Source organism: Panulirus ornatus, chromosome 9, assembly GCF_036320965.1.
Source record: "Panulirus ornatus isolate Po-2019 chromosome 9, ASM3632096v1, whole genome shotgun sequence".
Lineage (NCBI taxonomy): Eukaryota > Metazoa > Arthropoda > Malacostraca > Decapoda > Palinuridae > Panulirus > Panulirus ornatus.
This window is the reverse complement of record NC_092232.1, coordinates 44,086,709-44,108,151: the sequence shown is the minus strand read 5'-3', so window position 1 is coordinate 44,108,151 and position 21,443 is coordinate 44,086,709. Positions and strand designations below refer to the sequence as shown.

Below are 21,443 nucleotides of genomic sequence, written 5' to 3'. Positions count from 1 at the left end.
AAAACTCACTAGAATATTCTGCGGGCTGTGTTTACAGAATTTTCACCTCGTAAAAATTTTGATGTTTTATGTTGGGCAGACTGGTAAAGATTATTATATTAAACTTAAGCAACATTAGTATAAGAACAGGACAAGAATCAAATGCTTTGTTTAGTCATGTTAGAAATTACTGACTGGAGTAATGCCATCCTAGTTATCAAATGTAATTCTTCCACCACGAGAAATATCATTGAATCGTCTATTATCAAATGCACTAAGAATTGTAACACTAATATTCGTGAAGGTCTATACAAATTGAATCACTTTATTGTAGACAAAATTTTTAAGCAGTTCCTTTTCTTGTCCATACGATAAAAATCTTATGACAGGCATGTTGCCAGAACCGACCACACCAACCCGAACACCACCATCCAGTAACGCTTCTTTGCCAGTGTCGTCTTACTTACGTCTCTTCCTTGTGTATCAACTGACTGTTCTACGTCTTTGATCTCATTCTTGTGTCTCCCCTGACGATGTGATCATTACACGAAAGTGCACTTGAGAACTCATCGTGTTACATTTTCCTGTGTTTTTTGGAAAGATAGAGAGGAAAAGATTTTGAGCGATCTTGGCCTGAACATACAGGAGGATGAAAGGCATGCACGGAATAGAGTGAATTGGAACGATGTGGCATACCGGGGTCGACGTGCTGTCAGTGGACTGAACCAGGGCATGTGAAGTGTCTGGGGTAAACCATGGAATGTTTTGTGGGGCCTGGATGTGGAAAGGGAGCTGTGGTTACGGTGCATTATTACATGACAGCTAGAGACTGAGTGTGAACGAATGGGGCCTTTGTTGTCTTTTCCTAGCGATACCTCGCTTCCATTTTATATGTAGCGGGGTGGCGACGGAAAGGATGAAGGCAGCAAATATGAATATGTACATGTGTATATATGTATATGTCTGTATACATTGAAATGTATAAGCATGTATATGTGCGTGTGTGGACATATATGTAAATGCATGTGTATGTGGGTGGGTTGGGCCATTCTTTCGTCTGTTTCCTTGCGCTACCTCGCTGACGCGGGAGACAGCGACAAAGTATAATAAAGAATTATATATATACATATATATATATATATATATATATATATATATATATATATATATATATATATATATATATATATATAAAGGTGTCACCAGACTCCCCCTGCGTAAGGTTCATTCGCGAGTATAAAGACACCTTTAGCGAGGCTGTATCGTTGGCAGTAGAACCTCGTCAAAGAACGTCTCACTCCAAAGGATTCTACGTGCCCTTGCGACTGGAAGCAGCGCACCCTCGGGCTAAGGGAGCCAATCACAAGAAGACATGAATAGCGCCAGGAGTGTCTCATACAAATATGATCTAAGGTGAATGCCGATGAATCAAATACATCAAATTGTCGTTCCACCAGTCTTCATAATTCTCGACGTAATTCAGCGAAGAAAAAAGAAAAGAGGACAGGAATAGAAAACGTAATCTATATATACACTGAACCGCTTATATATGTGTGTCAATAGAAAACGCGAGGAAATGGGCTATGAGCAACATATGCCAAAGATGTGAGCCAAGTTTCTTTTCTTTTTTTTAATGGGAATTGAACCAAAGGATTTCATTACAAGTCTGACAGACAGACACGGCCACAACCGGACCCCCACCGCTTACGTCAGTCATACAAATATATTCTTCTGGTTATATCAGAAACCAACGTCACTGGAAATGACTGGTGAACATATCTGGACGAAGATAGATTTATGATATGCGATCCTCGAGCTGGGCGTTTCTGTTCCTTGCGGTTCGTCAGATGTGGAAGGACGACCAAATGATCTGTACTGATCGTTCATTAACTCGTAAACAAATTATTGCTTTCGATTTTTCAATACGAAAGCTTATATGTCTATATACACACACACACACACACACACACACACACACACATATCTATCTATCTATCAATCTATGTATGTATGTATGTATGTATGTGTGTATGTATGTATGTATCTATCTATCTATCTGTCTATCTATCTATCTATCTATCTATATATATATATATATATATATATATATATATATATATATATATATATATCTATCTATATATATATATATATATATATATATATATATATATATATATATATATATATATATATATGCATGCGTGTAAGTGTGTGTGTGTGTGTGTGTGTGTGTGTGTGTGCTTACAGGAAATGGACAAAATCCTGGAATTCAAGCCTCTGTTTCAATGTCCACAAACAGGTAACAGGCGCTGCTGGAGACATAAATCATGAAGTAAAACACTTCACGAAATATTCTTCGAATTAGATTTCCTCTAAGTTCTTTCCCCTATCTTCTCCCTCTGTCTTCTTCTTCTTCTTCTCCTTTTTCCTATCCTTCTTCATCTGTCTTCTCCTCCCTCACCTTCCTCGGTAAAGCAGTTTCCAATAACAGTGAGGTTCGCTGGTCTGCTTTTATCCCCAGTGTTGCAGGCAGCATCCAGACAAGGGATCAGGCCGGATCTGACCCCCAAACATTACACTTACCATCCATATTCGAGACCTCGAGGCGTCGAAGCCCCAGTATCAAAGACCTGGTAAAGCGGCTTCGAAAATTCGTTCGGAAATGTTTCATTCTGGTGTGACGATCACACGAGTGATGCTCCGGCCATACCTGTGAGACCTCCCTCTCTATACATATGAATACGAGGGAGGAAAGACTGATTATATTCCCGACCATGATATGGCCAGAGGAACGCCAGGAGTAGAGGGGCAAGACAAGGGAATAACAGGTAGAAATGAGTGAAAAATAGATGTGTTTGGAGAGTAAAACCACCGCAGTGAATATCTGTAGCCAACCTATAGCCTCGTCCCTGTGGGTCTACTGTGGCTATGATGAGCCAGCAGTGGGAAGGACGAATATACTTATTCCATGTTAATGCTCCCACGGCAGCCTCAGGCCAGCTCCTCCAGTGCTGGATAGGGTGATCATCGTCGACTCGTGTCCAACACACTTTACAAAAGGCCGCTTATGCTCTCTTAATGATAGTCATATTCTCTTTGACGTCTACTCGTCATATGATGTGAAGATGTCAAGGACGCTTGTAGTACATCTGCTCCCTGACGTTATATGATGATACTTGAAGCTGTGTCACTCCTACAAGATAATAACTATCACTGATGATAACCCAAAAATAATCATATTGGTTTGTGACAAAAACACTCCCTAACGCCACTACTTGCTCTCTGGCCACCACACCCTGAGCAGCGGATGGCACTGTTCATTGGTGCAATAACTTCCCCTGCCATTTTTTTTTTGATCCATACCTTCCATATTATCAGCACAGCTTCCCTGCACAAGATCGAAATATTTTCCGGAAAACATTTCGCCTCAGTAACCAGCAAAATATATCCTGTCAAGATGATGAACAAGTATTTTTTTTTTAGCAATTGTGTATGTGGGTTAGTCCTCGTGCGCCTGGCAACGTCCTCGCCGTGTCTATAGACCGGGGACGGTGATAAAAGGAGCGCCTTTATATATTACAAGCCGCAGTGAACAAAAAATAAAACGACGTATTTATCCCACTCGCAGTGAATGGGTTTAAAGAGAATAAGCTCTCCCAAATCTCTTTTCGCACAGCAGATTTCTTAGTGTTGGAATCAGTTTTAGCACCCTTCTTTGTTTTTGTTCTAGTTTTCTATCCCACTCTTTTGTCTTTTTCTTTATAGTTTGTAGTTTGTGAACCAAAACTGGACAGCATGTTCAAGGTGTGGTTAAAACACGTTAGGAAGAGTCTGACTTACAAGAAGTGTAACGAAATCGATGTTGCAAGCTAGGACACCCACAGTAACACCTGGTTTCCTTTGTCAATTGCTGCTAGACACTGTTTAGTGTATCATAGATTAGTACTGATAATGACTCTAAGGTCTATCTCTCCATTAGTAGATAGTGGATTTCCGACTGTCCAATAGTCGTGTTCAGCATTCTTATCTCCAAAGGGCATAATTTAACCTTTATCTATGTTAAATCTTATCTGCAATTTAACTAACCACTCTGCTTGTTTGTCAAGATCTATTTGAATCATTTCCCAGTCCTGCTCATGGACAGCTCTAACTCCGAGGAGCGGGGGGCTGGAGATCCTCCTTCCGTTTTTGACTTTCAAGAAAAGGAAGAGAGAAGGGGGCCAAGTGAAGATATTCCCTCTAAGGCTCAGTCCTCTGTTCTTAACGCTACCTCGCTAACGCGGGAAATGGCGAATATACATATATATATATATATATATATATATATATATATATATATATATATATATATATATATATATATATGTGTTATCCCTGGGGATAGGGGATTAAGAATACTTCCCACGTATTCCCTGCGTGTCGTAGAAGGCGACTAAAAGGGGAGGGAGCGGGGGGCTGGAAATCCTCCCCTCTCGGTTTTTTTTTTTTTTTTTTTTTTTTTTCCAAAAGAAGGAACAGAGAATTGGGCCAGGTGAGGGTATTCCTTCAGAGGCCCAGTCCTCTGTTCTTGGCGCTACCTCGCTAATGCGGGAAATGGCGAATAGTTTGAAAGAAAAAAGAAATATATATGTGTGTGTGTGTGTGTGTGTGTGTGTGTGTGTTGCTGGGAAATTTGAAGATCGTATATACGAGACCCAGTGTTAGATCTTCAATGTAGATTCTATAAGGAGTGAGGGGCTCCCAGACCGACCCCTGTGGCACGCCACTCGTCACCTCCAGCCAGTCTGAGGCTTCGCCATGTAAACACAGACGTTGCGATCGGTGGGTGAGCCAGGCGGTGTTCCATGCACATAGTTCGTCCCGTATTCCATGTGAATTTGATATGTACAAAGCAAGGTCTTGCCTGGTATATCATGGGATACCTTTTGTTACTCTTATGTTTACTACATCATACGATGATTTTCAGTCCCAACTGTCAACTATGATGTAAAATTTTATTAGATTTTGTTAGACAATATTTTTTTGTTGTTGTAATTGCAGAATTCATGGGGGTTGTCCAATATCATTCTTCGTGATCCAAAAAAAAATTTTCCTTTTGCCACATCTTGATTTTTTCATTTTACCTCACGCTGTCGTGAGCTTAACCAGCCGGCAATATAATGTTTATTTCTCATCGTTTTCTCATACATACTGGGGTGAGATTGGATAATTACCGCTCGTTTGGTACTTTATCTTCCATTACCGGTCGTTTGGTACCTTATCTTCCATTACCGGTCGTTTGGTACCTTATCTTCCATTACGGGTCGTTTGGTACCTAACCAAATATCTGTTAGATATTTGGGCGATGGGGAATATCAGTTACCCACTGACCTCCTTCAGTAACCTTAGGGCTAGATCCTCAAGGCCAATCGATTCTCTCAGATTCAATTTGGTGTGAGGATTCAATACATCGTGACCCTTAATTTCAGTTACCATTTAATATTTCATCATCAGACCAGCGAAACAAAGGGTCTTACAGTTAAGTTATGCATGGGTCTCCCTCGACCACATCTACAGAAGTGAAGGATGTATTTTTCATGATGATAATTTCCTTCTCGTCATATTGTGCCATTTATATATATTTTTTTCTTCTTTTTTGTCTTACACATTTCAAGAATTCCCTTCCCTTGTTTGCGTTAATTTGTCTAATGACCTGTTAATATTCCCTTTGTACTTTCGCTTGTGCTTGACGATTTTCTGTGAGTCATATATATATATATATATATATATATATATATATATATATATTTTTTTTTTTTTTTCTTTCATACTATTCGCCATTTCCCGCGATAGCGAGGTAGCGTTAAGAACAGAGGACTGGGTCTTTGAGGGAATATGCTCACCTGGCCCTCTTCTCTGTTCCTTCTTTTGGAAAAAAAAAAAAAAAAAAAAATATATATATATTTTTTTTTTTTTTCATACGATTCGCCATTTCCCGCATTTGCGAGGTAGCGTTAAGAACAGAGGACTGGGCCTTAGAGGGAAAATCCTCACCTGGCCCCCTTCTCTGTTCCTTCTTTTGGAAAATTAAAAAAAAAACGAGAGGGGAGGATTTCCAGCCACCCGCTCCCATATATATATATATATATATATATATATATATATATATATATATATATATATATATATATATATATTTTTTTTTTATTATACTTTGTCGCTGTCTCCCGCGTTTGCGAGGTAGCGCAAGGAAACAGACGAAAGACATGGCCCAACCCCACCCCCCATACACATGTATATACATACGTCCACACACGCAAATATACATACCTACACAGCTTTCCATGGTTTACCCCAGACGCTTCACATGCCTTGATTCAATCCACTGACAGCACGTCAACCCCGGTATACCACATCGCTCCAATTCACTCTATTCCTTGCCCTCCTTTCACCCTCCTGCATGTTCAGGCCCCGATCACACAAAATCTTTTTCACTCCATCTTTCCACCTCCAATTTGGTCTCCCTCTTCTCCTCGTTCCCTCCACCTCCGACACATATATCCTCTTGGTCAATCTTTCCTCACTCATTCTCTCCATGTGCCCAAACCACTTCAAAACACCCTCTTCTGCTCTCTCAACCACGCTCTTTTTATTTCCACACATCTCTCTTACCCTTACGTTACTCACTCGATCAAACCACCTCACACCACACATTGTCCTCAAACATCTTGATATCCATAGCCCACGCCTCGCAACCATACAACATTGTTGGAACCACTATTCCTTCAAACATACCCATTTTTGCTTTCCGAGATAATGTTCTCGACTTCCACACATTCTTCGAGAGCTTGGGAAGTGAGTCAGTTGTTGTTCGCTGATGATACAGCGCTGGTGGCTGATTCATGTGAGAAACTGCAGAAGCTGGTGACTGAGTTTGGTAAAGTGTGTAGAAGAAGAAAGTTAAGAGTAAATGTGAATAAGAGCAAGGTTATTAGGTACAGTAGGGTTGAGGGTCAAGTCAATTGGGAGGTGAGTTTGAATGGAGAAAAACTGGAGGAAGTGAAGTGTTTTAGATATCTGGGAGTGGATCTGGCAGCGGATGGAACCATGGAAGCGGAAGTGGATCATAGGGTGGGGGAGGGGGCGAAAATTCTGGGGGCCTTGAAGAATGTGTGTATATATATATATATATATTATTAATATTAGTATTATTATTATTATCTTGCTTTGTCGCTGTCTCCCGCGTTAGCAAGGTAGCGCAAGGAAACAGACGAAAGAATGGCCCAACCCACCCACATACCCATGTATATATATATACGTCCACACACGCAAATATACATACCTATACATATCACTGTACACATATATATACACACACAGACATATACATATATACACATATACATAATTCATACTGTCTCCCATCGCCACCTCGCCACACATAGAATAACAACCCCTTCCCCCCTCATGTGTGCGAGGTAGCGCTAGGAAAAGACAACAAAGGCCCCATTCGTTCACACTCAGTCTCTAGCTGTCATGTAATAATGCACCGAAACCACAGCTCCCTTTCCACATCCAGGCCCCACACAACTTTCCATGGTTTACCCCAGACGCTTCACATGCCCTGGTTCAATCCATTGACAGCACGTCGACCCCGGTATACCACATCGTTCCAATTCACTCTATTCCTTGGACGCCTTCCACCCTCCTGCTTGTTAAGGCCCCGATCACTCAAAATCTTTTTCACTCCATCTTTCCACCTCCAATTTGGTCTCCTACTTCTCCTCGTTCCCTCCACCTCTGACACATATATCCTCTTGGTCAATCTTTCCTCACTCATTCTCTCCATGTGACCAAACCATTTCAAAACACCCTCTTCTTCTCTCTCAACCACATTCTTTTTATTTCCACACATCTCTCTTACCTTTACATTACTTACTCGATCAAACCACCTCACACCACATATTGTCCTCAAACATCTCATTTCCAGCACATCCACCCTCCTGCGCACAACTCTATCCATAGCCCACGCCTCGCAGCCATACAACATTGTTGGAACCACTATTCCTTCAAACATACCCATTTTTGCTTTCCGAGATAATGTTCTCGACTTCCAAACATTCTTCAAGGCCCCCAGAATTTTCGCCCCCTCCCCCACCCTATGATTCACTTCCGCTTCCATGGTTCCATCCACTGCCAGATCCACTCCCAGATATCTAAAACACTTTACTTCCTCCAGTTTTTCTCCATTCAAACTCACCTCCCAATTTACTTGACCCTCAACCCTACTGTACCTAATAACCTTGCTCTTATTCACATTTACTCTTAACTTTCTTCTTTCACACACTTTACCAAACTCAGTCACCAGCTTCTGCAGTTTCTTACATGAATCAGCCACCAGCGCTGTATCGTCAGCGAACAACAACTGACTCACTTCCCAAGCTCTCTCATCCACAACAGACTGCATACTTGCCCCTCTTTCCAAAACTCTTGCATTCACCTTTCCTAACAAACCCATCCATAAACAAATTAAACAACCATGGATACATCAAACACCCCTGCCGCAAACCTACATTCACTGAGAACCAATCACTTTCCTCTCTTCCTACACGTACACATACCTTACATCCTCGATAAAAACTTTTCACTGCTTCTAACAACTTTCCTCCCACACCATATATTCTTAATACCTTCCAAAGAACATCTCTGTCAACTCTATCATATGCCTTCGCCAGATCCATAAATGCTACATACAAATCCATTTGCTTTTCTAAGTATTTCTCACATACATTCTTCAAAGCAAACACCTGATCCACACATCCTCTACCACTTCTGAAACCACACTGCTCTTCCCCAATCTGAAGCTCTGTACATGCCTTCACCCTCTCAATCAATACCCTCCCATATAATTTACCAGGAATACTCAACAAACTTATACCTCTGTAATTTGAGCACTTACTCTTATCCCCTTTGTCTTTGGACAATGGCACTATGCACGCATTCCGCCAATCCTCAGGCACCTCACCATGAGTCATACATACATTAAATAACCTCACCAACCAGTCAACAATACAGTCATCCCCTTTTTTAATGAATTCCACTGCAGTACCATCCAAACCTGCTGCCTTTCCGGCTTTCATCCTCCGCAAAGCTTTTACTACCTCTTCTCTGTTTACCAAATCATTTTCCCTAAACCTCTCACTTTGCACACCCCCTAGACCAAAACACCCTATATCTGCCACTCCATCATCAAACACATTCAACAAACCTTCAAAATACTCACTCCATCTCCTTCTCACATCACCACTACTTGTTATCACCTCCCCATTAGCTCCCTTCACTGAAGTTCCCTTTTGCTCCCTTGTCTTACGCACTTTATTTACCTCCTTCCTAAACATCTTTTTATTCTCCCTAAAATAAAATAAAGTCTCTCTTTCGCGCGCCTATCAATTAACACGTAATCCAATAACGCTGTCTGGCCATCTCTCCTACTTACATCCGTATACTTATGTATATCTCGCTTTTTAAGCCAGGTATTCCCAATCACCAGTCCTTTTTCGGCTCATAAATCTACAAGCTCTTCACCATTTCCATTTACAACACTGAACACCCCATGTATACCAACTATTCCCTCAACTGCCACATTACTCACCTTTGCATTCAAATCACCCATCACTATAACCCGGTCTCGTGCATCAGAACCACTAACACACTCATTCAGCTGCTCCCAAAACACTTGCCTCTCATGATCTTTTTTCTCATGCCCAGGTGCATATGCACCAATAATCACCCATCTCTCTCCAACCACTTTCAGTTTTACCCATATCAATCTAGAGTTTACTTTCTTACACTCTATCACATACTCCCACAACTCCTGTTTCAGGAATAGTGCTACTCCTTCCCTTGCTCTTGTTCTCTCACTAACCCCTGACTTTACTCCCAAGACATTCCCAAACCACTCTTCCCCTTTACCCTTGAGCTTCGTTTCACTCAGAGCCAAAACATCCAGGATCCTTTCCTCAAACATACCACCTATCTATCCTTTTTTCTCATCTTGGTTACATCCACACACATTTAGACACCCCAATCTGAGCCTTCGAGGAGAATGAGCACTCCCTGCGTGACTCCTTCTTCTGTTTCCCCTTTTAGAAAGTTGAAATACAAGGAGGGGAGGGTTTCCAGCCCCCTGCTCCCGTCCCATTTAGTTGTCTTGTACGACACGTGAGGAATGCGTGGGAAGTATTCTTTGTCCCCTATCCCCAGATTATATATATATATATATATATATATATATATATATATATATATATATATATATATATATATATATATATATATATATTTATATATATATATATATATATATATATATATATATATATATATATATATATATATATATATATTTATATATATATATTTATATATATATATATATATATATATATATATATATATATATATATATATATATATATATATATATATTTACCAAATCATTTTCCCTAACCCTCGGACTTTGGACACCACCTCGACCAAAACACCCTATATCTGCCACTCTATCATCAAACACATTCAACAAACCTTCAAAATACTCACTCCATCTCCTTCTCACATCACCACTACTTGTTATCACCTTCCCATTTGCGCCCTTCACTGAAGTTCCCATTTGCTCCCTTGTCTTACGCACTTTATTTACCTCCTTCCAGAACATATTTTTATTCTCCCTAAAATTTAATGATACTCTCTCACCCCAACTCTCATTTGCCCTTTTTTTTCACCTCTTGCACCTTTCTCTTGACCTCCTGTCTCTTTCTTTTATACGTCTCCCACTCAATTTCATTTTTTCCCTGCAAAAATCGTCCAAATGCCTCTCTCTTCTCTTTCACTAATACTCTTACTTCGTCATCCCACCACTCACTACCCTTTCTAATCAACCCACCTCCCACTCTTCTCATGCCACAAGCATCTTTTGCGCAATCCATCACTGATTCCCTAAATACATCCCATTCCTCCCCCACTCCCCTTACTTCCATTGTTCTCACCTTTTTCCATTCTGTACTCAGTCTCTCCTGGTACTTCCTCACACAAGTCTCCTTCCCAAGCTCACTTACTCTCACCACCCTCTTCACCCCAACATTCACTCTTCTTTTCTGGAAACCCATACAAATCTTCACCTTAGCCTCCACAAGATAATGATCAGACATCCCTCCAGTTGCACCTCTCAGCACATTAACATCCAAAAGTCTCTCTTTCGCGCGCCTGTCAATTAACACGTAATCCAATAACGCTCTCTGGCCATCTCTCGTACTTACATAAGTATACTTATGTATATCTCGCTTTTTAAACCAGGTATTCCCAATCATCAGTCCTTTTTCAGCACATACATGTACAAGCTCTTCACCATTTCCATTTACAACACTGAACACCCCATGTATACCAATTATTCCCTCAACTGCCACATTACTCACCTTTGCATTCAAATCACCCAACACTATAACCCGGTCTCGTGCATCAAAACCACTAACACACTCATTCAGCTGCTCCCAAAACACTTGCCTCTCATGATCTTTCTTCTCATGCCCAGGTGCATATGCACCAATAATCACCCATCTCTCTCCATCAACTTTCAGTTTTACCCATATTAATCGAGAATTTACTTTCTTACATTCTATCACATACTTCCACAACTCTGTTTCAGGAGTACTGCTACTCCTTCCCTTGCTCTTGTCCTCTCACTAACCGCTGACTTTACTCCCAAGACATTCCCAAACCACTCTTCCCCTTTACCCTTGAGCTTCGTTTCACTCAGAGCCAAAACATCCAGGTTCCTTTCCTCAAACATACTACCTATGCGGAAGATGAAAGCCGGCAAGGCAGCAGGTTTGCATGGTATTGCAGTGGAATTTATTAAAAAAGGGGGTGACTGTATTGTTGACTGGTTGGTAAGGTTATTTAATGTATGTATGACTCATGGTGAGGTGCCTGAGGATTGGCGGAATGCGTGCATAGTGCCATTGTACAAAGGCAAAGGGGATAAGAGTGAGTGCTCAAATTACAGAGGTATAAGTTTGTTGAGTATTCCTGGTAAATTGTATGGGAGGGTATTGATTGAGAGGGTGAAGGCATGTACAGAGCATCAGATTGGGGAAGAGCAGTGTGGTTTCAGAAGTGGTAGAGGATGTGTGGATCAGGTGTTTGCTTTGAAGAATGTATGTGAGAAATACTTAGAAAAGCAAATGGATTTGTATGTAGCAATTATGGATCTGGAGAAGGCATATGATAGAGTTGATAGAGATGCTCTGTGGAAGGTATTAAGAATATATGGTGTGGGCGGCAAGTTGTTAGAAGCAGTGAAAAGTTTTTATCGAGGATGTAAGGCATGTGTACGTGTAGGAAGAGAGGAAAGTGATTGGTTCTCAGTGAATGTAGGTTTCCGGCAGGGGTGTGTGATGTCTCCATGGTTGTTTAATTTGTTTATGGATGGGGTTGTTAGGGAGGTGAATGCAAGAGTTTTGGAAAGAGGGGCAAGGATGAAGTCTGTTGGGGATGAGAGGGCTTGGGAAGTGAGTCAGTTGTTGTTCGCTGATGATACAGCGCTGGTGGCTGATTCATGTGAGAAACTGCAGAAGCTGGTTACTGAGTTTGGTAAAGTGTGTGAAAGAAGAAAGTTAAGAGTAAATGTGAATAAGAGCAAGGTTATTAGGTACAGTAGGGTTGAGGGTCAAGTCAATTGGGAGGTGAGTTTGAATGGAGAAAAACTAGAGGAAGTGAAGTGTTTTAGATATCTGGGAGTGGATCTGGCAGCGGATGGAAACATGGAAGCGGAAGTGGATCATAGGGTGGGGGAGGGGGCGAAAATTCTGGGAGCCTTGAAGAATGTGTGGAAGTCGAGAACATTATCTCGGAAAGCAAAAATGGGTATGTTTGAAGGAATAGTGGTTCCAACAATGTTGTATGGTTGCGAGGCGTGGACTATGGATAGAGTTGTGCGCAGGAGGATGGATGTGCTGGAAATGAGATGTTTGAGGACAATGTGTGGTGTGAGGTGGTTTGATCGAGTAAGTAACGTAAGGGTAAGAGAGATGTGTGGAAATAAAAAGAGCGTGGTTGAGAGAGCAGAAGAGGGTGTTTTGAAATGGTTTGGTCACATGGAGAGAATGAGTGAGGAAAGATTGACCAAGAGGATATATGTGTCAGAGGTGGAGGGAACGAGGAGAAGAGGGAGACCAAATTGGAGGTGGAAAGATGGAGTGAAAAAGATTTTGTGTGATCGGGGCCTGAACATGCAGGAGGGTGAAAGGAGGGCAAGGAATAGTGTGAATTTGGAGCGATGTGGTATACCGGGGTTGACGTGCTGTCAGTGGATTGAATCAAGGCATGTGAAGCGTCTGGGGTAAACCATGGAAAGCTGTGTAGGTATGTATATTTGCGTGTGTGGACGTATGTATATACATGTGTATGGGGGTGGGTTGGGCCATTTCTTTCGTCTGTTTCCTTGCGCTACCTCGCAAACGCGGGAGACAGCGACAAAGCAAATATATATATATATATATATATATATATATATATATATATATATATATATATATATATATATATATATATATATATATAAATATATATATATATATATATATATATATATATATATATATATATATATATATATATATATATATATATATATATATACGTGTCTGTGTGTGTGTGTCTACAGAATCAGAGATAATGTTCACACAACATCATTACTTTAGAGATATAGGACGGAAGCTGGCTGCCACCCCGGGCGAGGCAACAGAGGACGTTTAAGGTAATTGGAAAAAACCTAATATCCTCCCGGCAATTAGCTCTGTGATTACCTGTGCCTCACCCCAACACACACACACACACACACACACACACACACACTACACACGTCGGCGCAACCCGACCACGTCTGCCAGCGAGATCACGATCTACTACGTCAGCCAGCGATGTCTTCTCCTCAGTCACATCATCATCTACCACGTCAGTAGACGACATCACCATCTACCATGTCAGTAGACGATATTACCTTCTACCACGTCAGTAGACGACATTATCATCTACCAAGTCAGTAGACGACATCACCATTTACCACGTCAGTAGACGATATTACCTCCTACCACGTCAGTAGACGACATTACCATCAACCACGTCAGTAGACGACATTACCATCAACCACGTCAGTAGACGACATTATCATCTACCAAGTCAGTAGACGACATCACCATTTACCACGTCAGTAGACGATATTACCTCCTACCACGTCAGTAGACTACATTACCATCAACCACGTCAGTAGACGACATTACCATCAACCACGTCAGTAGACGACATTATCATCTACCATGTTAGTAGACGACATCACCATCTACCAAGTCTGTAGACGACATTATCATCTACCATGTTAGTAGACGACATCACCATCTACCACGTCTGTGATCTATATCACCATCTACCACATCAGTGACGTACTTCACCATCTACCACGTCAGTCACCTACATCGCCATCTACCACGTCAGTGACCTACATCACCATCTACCACGTCAGTAAACGACATCACTATCTACCACGGCAGTAGACGACATCGCCATCTACCACGTCAGTAGACAACATCACTATTCTACCACGTCAGTAGACGATATTACCATCTACCACATCAGTAGACGATATTACCATCAACCACGTTAGTAGATGACACCATCATCTAACCATGTCAGTGACCCGCATCACCATCTACCACGTCAGTAGACGACACCACCATGTACCACGTCAGTGACCTGCATCACCATCTACCACGTCAGTAGATGACACCACCATCTACCACGTCAGTAGACGATATTACCATTTACCACGTCAGTAGATGACACCACCATGCACCACGTCAGAGACCTGCATCACCATCTACTACGTCAGTAGATGACACCACCATGCACCACGTCAGAGACCTGCATCACCATCTACCACGTCAGTAGATGACGCCACCACCTCCCACGTCAGTGACCTACATCACCATCTGCCACGTCAGTAGATGACACCACCATGTACCACGTCAGTGACCTGCATCACCTTCTACCACGTCAGTAGATGACGCCACCATCTACCACGTCAGTGACCTACATCACCATCTACCACGTCAGCCAACAGTAGTACCATCTTGCACGTCTGCTTGCCACGTCACTAGTGCTCGGCTCCCTCAACGTAATAGCCAATTAGATCCTAAAACGAGCAAAATATTTGTGTAGCGACATCATTATGTGACAAAAGACGTGGGACATACAAATTTGTCACCGCCAGTCACCTCTCCTCCAGGAACGGATGGTTCCAGAACCACCAGCCTGGTTACCTCTCTTCCAGGAGCGGATGGTTCAAGAACCGCGTCACCTCTCCTCCAGGAAGAGATGGTTCCAGAACCACCAGTCACCTCTCCTCCAGGAATAGATGGTTCCAGAACCGCGTCACCTCTCCTCCAGGAAGAGTTGGTTCCAGTACCGCCAGTCACCTCTCCCCCAGGAACGGACGGTTCCAGAACCGCCAGCCACTTCTCCTCCAGGAACGGTTGGTTCCAGAACCACCAGCGTGGTTACCCCTCTTCCAGGAACGGACGGTTCCAGAACCGCTAGCGATCTTTCCTCCTGGAACGGATGGTTCCAGAACAGCCAGCCACCTCTCCTCCAGGAGCGGATGGTTCCAGAACCGCTAGCGATCTTTCCTCCTGGAACGGATGGTTCCAGAACAGCCAGCCATCTCTCCTCCAGGAAGAGATAGGTTCCAGTACCACCAGCCTGGTTACCTCTCTTCCAGGAACGGATGGTTCCAGAACAGCCAGCCATCTCTCCTCCAGGAACGGATGGTTCAAGAACCGCGTCACCTCTCCTCCAGGAAGAGATAGGTTCCAGTACCACCAGCCTGGTTACCTCTCTTCCAGGAACGGATGGTTCCAGAACAGCCAGCCATCTCTCCTCCAGGAACGGATGGTTCAAGAACCGCGTCACCTCTCCTCCAGGAAGAGATAGGTTCCAGTACCACCAGCCTGGTTACCTCTCCTCCAGGAACGGATGGTTCAAGAACCGCGTCACCTCTCCTCCAGGAACGGATGGTTCAAGAACCCCGTCACCTCTCCTCCAGGCAGAGTTGGTTCCAGAACCACCAGTCACCTCTCCTCCAGAAACGGATGGTTCCAGAACCGCGTCACCTCTCCTCCAGGAAGAGTTGGTTCCAGTACCACCAGTCACCTCTCCTCCAGGAACGGATGGTTCCAGAACCGCGTCACCTCTCCTCCAGGAACGGATGGTTCCAGAACCGCGTCACCTCTCCTCCAGAAACGGATGGTTCCAGAACCGCGTCACCTCTCCTCCAGGAAGAGTTGGTTCCAGTACCACCAGTCACCTCTCCTCCAGGAACGGATGGTTCCAGAACCGCGTCACCTCTCCTCCAGGAACGGATGGTTCCAGAACCGCGTCACCTCTCCTCCAGGAAGAGTTGGTTCCAGTACCGCCAGTCACCTCTCCCCCAGGAACGGACGGTTCCAGAACCGCTAGCGATCTTTCCTCCTGGAACGGATGGTTCCAGAACAGCCAGCCACCTCTCCTCCAGGAGCGGATGGTTCCAGAACCGCCAGCCATCTCTCCTCCAGGAACGGACGGTTCCAGAACCGCCAGCGATCTTTTCTCCTGGAACGGATGGTTCCAGAACAGCCAGCCATCTCTCCTCCAGGGGCGGATGGTTCCAGAACCGCGTCACCTCTCCTCCAGGAAGATTTGGTTCCAGTACCACCAGTCACCTCTCCTCCAAGAACGGATGGTTCCAGAACCGCCAGCGACCTCTCCTCCAGGAAGAGTTGCTTCCAGAACCACCAGCCACCTTTCCTTCAGAAACAACTGGTTCCAGAACCACCAGCCACCTCTCCTTCAGAAACAACTGGTTCCAGAACCACCAGCCACCTCTCCTCCAGGGACAACTGGTTCCAGAACCTAGGTCAACATCTTCCCATGGAAGGGTTCCAGAAGTCATGTCGACGAAGTCATGTGAGGCAATTATGGGCTGCGGGGCCAGCTAGGCTCCAATCCCCTTCCAGGCGCCTCAGTCCACAAACCTTCGTGTCGGTCTGGAAAAGAAACTAAACTGGAAGGAACACTTCAAGCCCCATCATCGACTTTTCCCACCTATAGTTTGGACATTTCCTCCTTGACTCAAGACGCCTGGACTTCCAGCGTCTGACTCGAGAACGTCCACACCACTTTTTATCCATGCCAAACGCCCCTATGTAGGGGACGGCCTCGTCAATCCACCACACAACAGGGGCTAACGGAAAAGGTGCAGAAAAGGGCCAAGAAATATCCTCCTCCGTTCCACCTTCAGCACTTATCAAGAGGAGTTCGATGCAATGGAAGCAAATGCAACGTTCCCGCCACCATCACCTAATGCCTGGGATCACACGTCCCCGTGTTGCAGTTCGGCACCACAACCACTTCGAGCCCATACGAGCACGTATAGACCACTGGAAGGACAGCCACATCCCAACCACTGTCAACATCATTAGTGATTAATTGACGGAATATCAATCTCTTCCTCTCTAATTATGTAAAGAATCTCTGTCCTCAGTCTCTGGCTGCAGTCCAAAACTTAATATCTGTTAATCATTATTATTATTACTATTATCATTATCATTATTGTTATCATTATTATTATCATTATTATTATTATTATTATTATTATTATTATTATATTATTATTTTCAAACTATATATATATATATATATATATATATATATATATATATATATATATATATATATATATATATATATATATTATTATTATTATTATTATTATTATTATTATTATTATCATTATTATTATTATTATTATTATTATTATTATTATTATTATTATTATTATTATTATTATCATTATTAATATTATTATTAATATTATTATTATTATTGTTTTATTTATTTATTATACTTTGTCGCTTTCCCCCGCGTTAGCGAGGTAGCGCAAGGAAACACGAAAGAATGGTCCAACCCACCCACATACACATGTATATACATACACTTCCACACACGAACATATACATACCTTCTTGTTTCAATGTATACATATATATACATACACAGACATATACATATATACACATGTACATAATTCATACTTGCTGCCTATATTCATTCCCGTCGGCACCCCGCCACACATGAAATGACACCCCCCTCCTCCCGCTCGCGCGCAAGATAGTGCTAGGAAAAGACGTTCACACTCAGTCTCTAGCTGTCATGTAATAATGCACCGAAACCACAGCTCCCTTTCCACATCCAGGCCCCCACAAAACTTTCCATGGTTTACCCCAGACGCTGCACATGCCCTGTTTCAATCCATTGATAGCACGTCGACCCCGGTATACCACATCGTTCCAATTTACTATATTCCTTGTACGCCTTTCGCTCAAAATCTTTTTCACTACATCCTTCCACCTTCAATTTGGTCTCCCACTTCTCCTCGTTCCCTCCACCTCTGACACATATATCCTCTTTGTCAATCTTTTCTCACTCATTCTCTCCATGTGACCAAACCATTTCAATACACCCTCTTCTGCTCTCTCAACCACTTTCTTTTTATTGCCACACATCCCTCTTACCCTTTCATTACTTACTCGATCAAACCACCTCACGCCACATATTGTCCTCAAACATATTTTCAACGTATCCACACTCCTCCGCACAACCCTATCTATAGCCCACGCCTCGCAACCATATAACATTGTTGGAACCACTATTCCTTCAAACATACCCATTTTTTTCTTTCCGAGATAATGTTCTCGCCTTCCACACATTCTTCAACGCTCGCATAACCTTCGCCCCCTCCCCCACCCTGTGACTCACTTCCGCTTTCATGGTTCCATCCGCTACCAAATTCACTCCCAGATATCTAAAACACTTCACTTCCTCCAGTTTTTCTCCATTCAAACTTACCTCCCAATTGACTTGTTCCTCAACCCTACTGTACCTAATAACCTTGCTCTTATTCATATTTACTCTCAGCTTTCTTCTTTCACACCCTTTACCAAACTCAGTCACCAGCTTCTGCAGTTTCTCACTCGAATCAGCCACCAGCGTTGTATCATCAGCGAACAACAACTGACTCACTTCCCGAGCCCTCTCATCCACAACAGACTGCATACTTGCCCCTCTCTCCAAAACTCTTGCATTCACCTCCCTAACAACCCCATCCATAAACAAATTAAACAACCATGGAGACATCACCCACCCCTGCCGCAAACCTACATTCACTGAGAACCAATCACTTTCCTCTCTTCCAATTGTACACATGCCTCACAGCCTCGATAAAAACTTTTTACTGCTTCTAACAACTTGCCTCCCACACCATATACTTTTATTATCTTGCGCAAAGCATCTCTATCAACTCTATCATATGCCTTCTCTAGATCCATAAATGCTGCATACATACCATTTGTTTTTCTAAGTATTTCTCACATACGTTCTTCAAAGCAAACATCTGATCCACACATTCTCTACCACTTCTGAAACCACGCTGCTCTTCCCCAATCTGATGCTCTGTACATGCCTTCACTCTCTCAATCAATACCCTCCCATATAATTTACCAGGAATACTCAACAAACTTATACCTCTGTAATTTGAGCACTCACCTTTGTCCCCTTTGCCTTTGTACAATGGCACTATGCATGGTATTATGCATGCATTCCGCCAGTCCTCAGGCAGTTATTATTATTATTACTCTTATTATCATTATTATTATTATCAATCGTTGTTAAATCTATCATTAATGCTGGTGGCCTTGCTGGAAGAGTGGGCGCCCAAATAGTGCCTGTGTGTGCGTCAGACTCTTGTCCGCTTCTTACTTCGTGAGCCAGGGAGGGGACTGGCAAGAGAGGTCAATACAAATGTTCCTCACTCCCACACGGTGTGTCATGACTCACATCCTCTACGTCCTGCTTCCAAGGTCAAGCTCACGATAGCGGGTCATGTTTATTTCCCTCGTCCGCTCCATAACTGCTGATCCCACGGAAGAATTTGCAGTAATGCTCCGCGCAAATGTTTCCCTTCCGCAGACGGCATGGGATGCGAAGCCGCCCGCGGGAAACGTGTCTCCCGCTCGCCTCCCACCACCACAGCTGCACCTTTAAGTTTATTCCACACACACACACACACAACACACACACACACACACACAAAAAAGAAAATGTTACCTCACCAGGCTATGTCCTGCCGCCACCACTAGGCTGTCAGCGTCAGAGATTGAGTTATGCTTTCACACATGCTCAGCGCCAGCCAGCGGATGGAGCACTCTACAATATAAGCATTTCTGATGATTTCTTTTTCCATTCTTTGGAATGATGGATTCTCGGTATCTCAGATGCTCTATCCGACAAATGGCCCATGTTTTTTTTTTTTTTCCCCACAAACTCTCTCGCACGTCTTGTATGTTGGTGACCTATAGATATGGTCCAGGTATTGTGTGCGTTTTATGGCGTTTCCTGTGATATGCAAAAACTTCAGACTTCAGTGAAAGATACGACAGGACCCCTCAGTGGTGACATAGACAGCTTTCTTGGTAAGAGACGGATCTCAAAAGTGTCGGGAAATAGTGTAAGATGACCCACTCAGATAATACATATATTATGGGAAGAGTAATCTTAGGGAAAGAGGTCCATGGTGATGTTATCATAGAATCCTATAAAGAGTTTTAATGGACTTGGAACAAGTGTACAGTGGTGACAATGAAGGATCAATCAAGGTGGTACACGAAGCAGTATAACACACATTCCTCAGAGATGGTAAAGTACTAATGATGGGATGTATGACTTTTGAAGAAAGTGAGTGGGGTAAAGAGAGTGAGTGGGGGATTTTGTATCCTCATTGAGAAAAAGAGTCTTTGGGACGTAATTTCTGAGAGTATGTAGGGGAACATTTCCCATACCAGCATGTTAGTGAAGACACCAAGATGAGAGAGACAGCTACATCATCATCTTTATCAGATCTTCACACACACACTGGCCTGGATGTTAAGAATGCCAAATATGACAAGCCAGTTGGTGAAGGTGGTCACTTGATGCTGGAGTTTGATCATGTGGTAAATGAGGACGTGAAAAGAACAGCGATCAGAACTGACGCGGAGGAGATGTAATCGTGGAAACTACACAGACTGAGCAGTGGATCACACTAGCCTGGAACCAGGGCTTTGTGATGGAAGAACCTTTGTAACTTACTATGAAGGAGCAGGAAAGAGGGACCCCCTCTTGCTTCAGATATATGGGGAACGTTAAGAAAGAGGATGTGGCTCAATCAAAGATGTCAGAGAGCAAAGGAGCTTAGCAATGTGTTGTGACGAAGGTATAGCCGCCGCTTACAGTTAACCAGCATTTAAAAGATTTAAGAGAGCAAGAAACGAATATAGCAGGATTGGAAAAGAGGATCAAAG

General features: G+C 42.9%; 1 protein-coding gene across 1 annotated transcript in view; it reads left to right on the top strand.

Moving 5' to 3' along the window:
* LOC139750378 (uncharacterized) overlaps positions 1–21,443 on the top strand; it is a 470,005-nt gene that overhangs the window by 165,177 nt on the left and 283,385 nt on the right. The window lies entirely within an intron of this gene.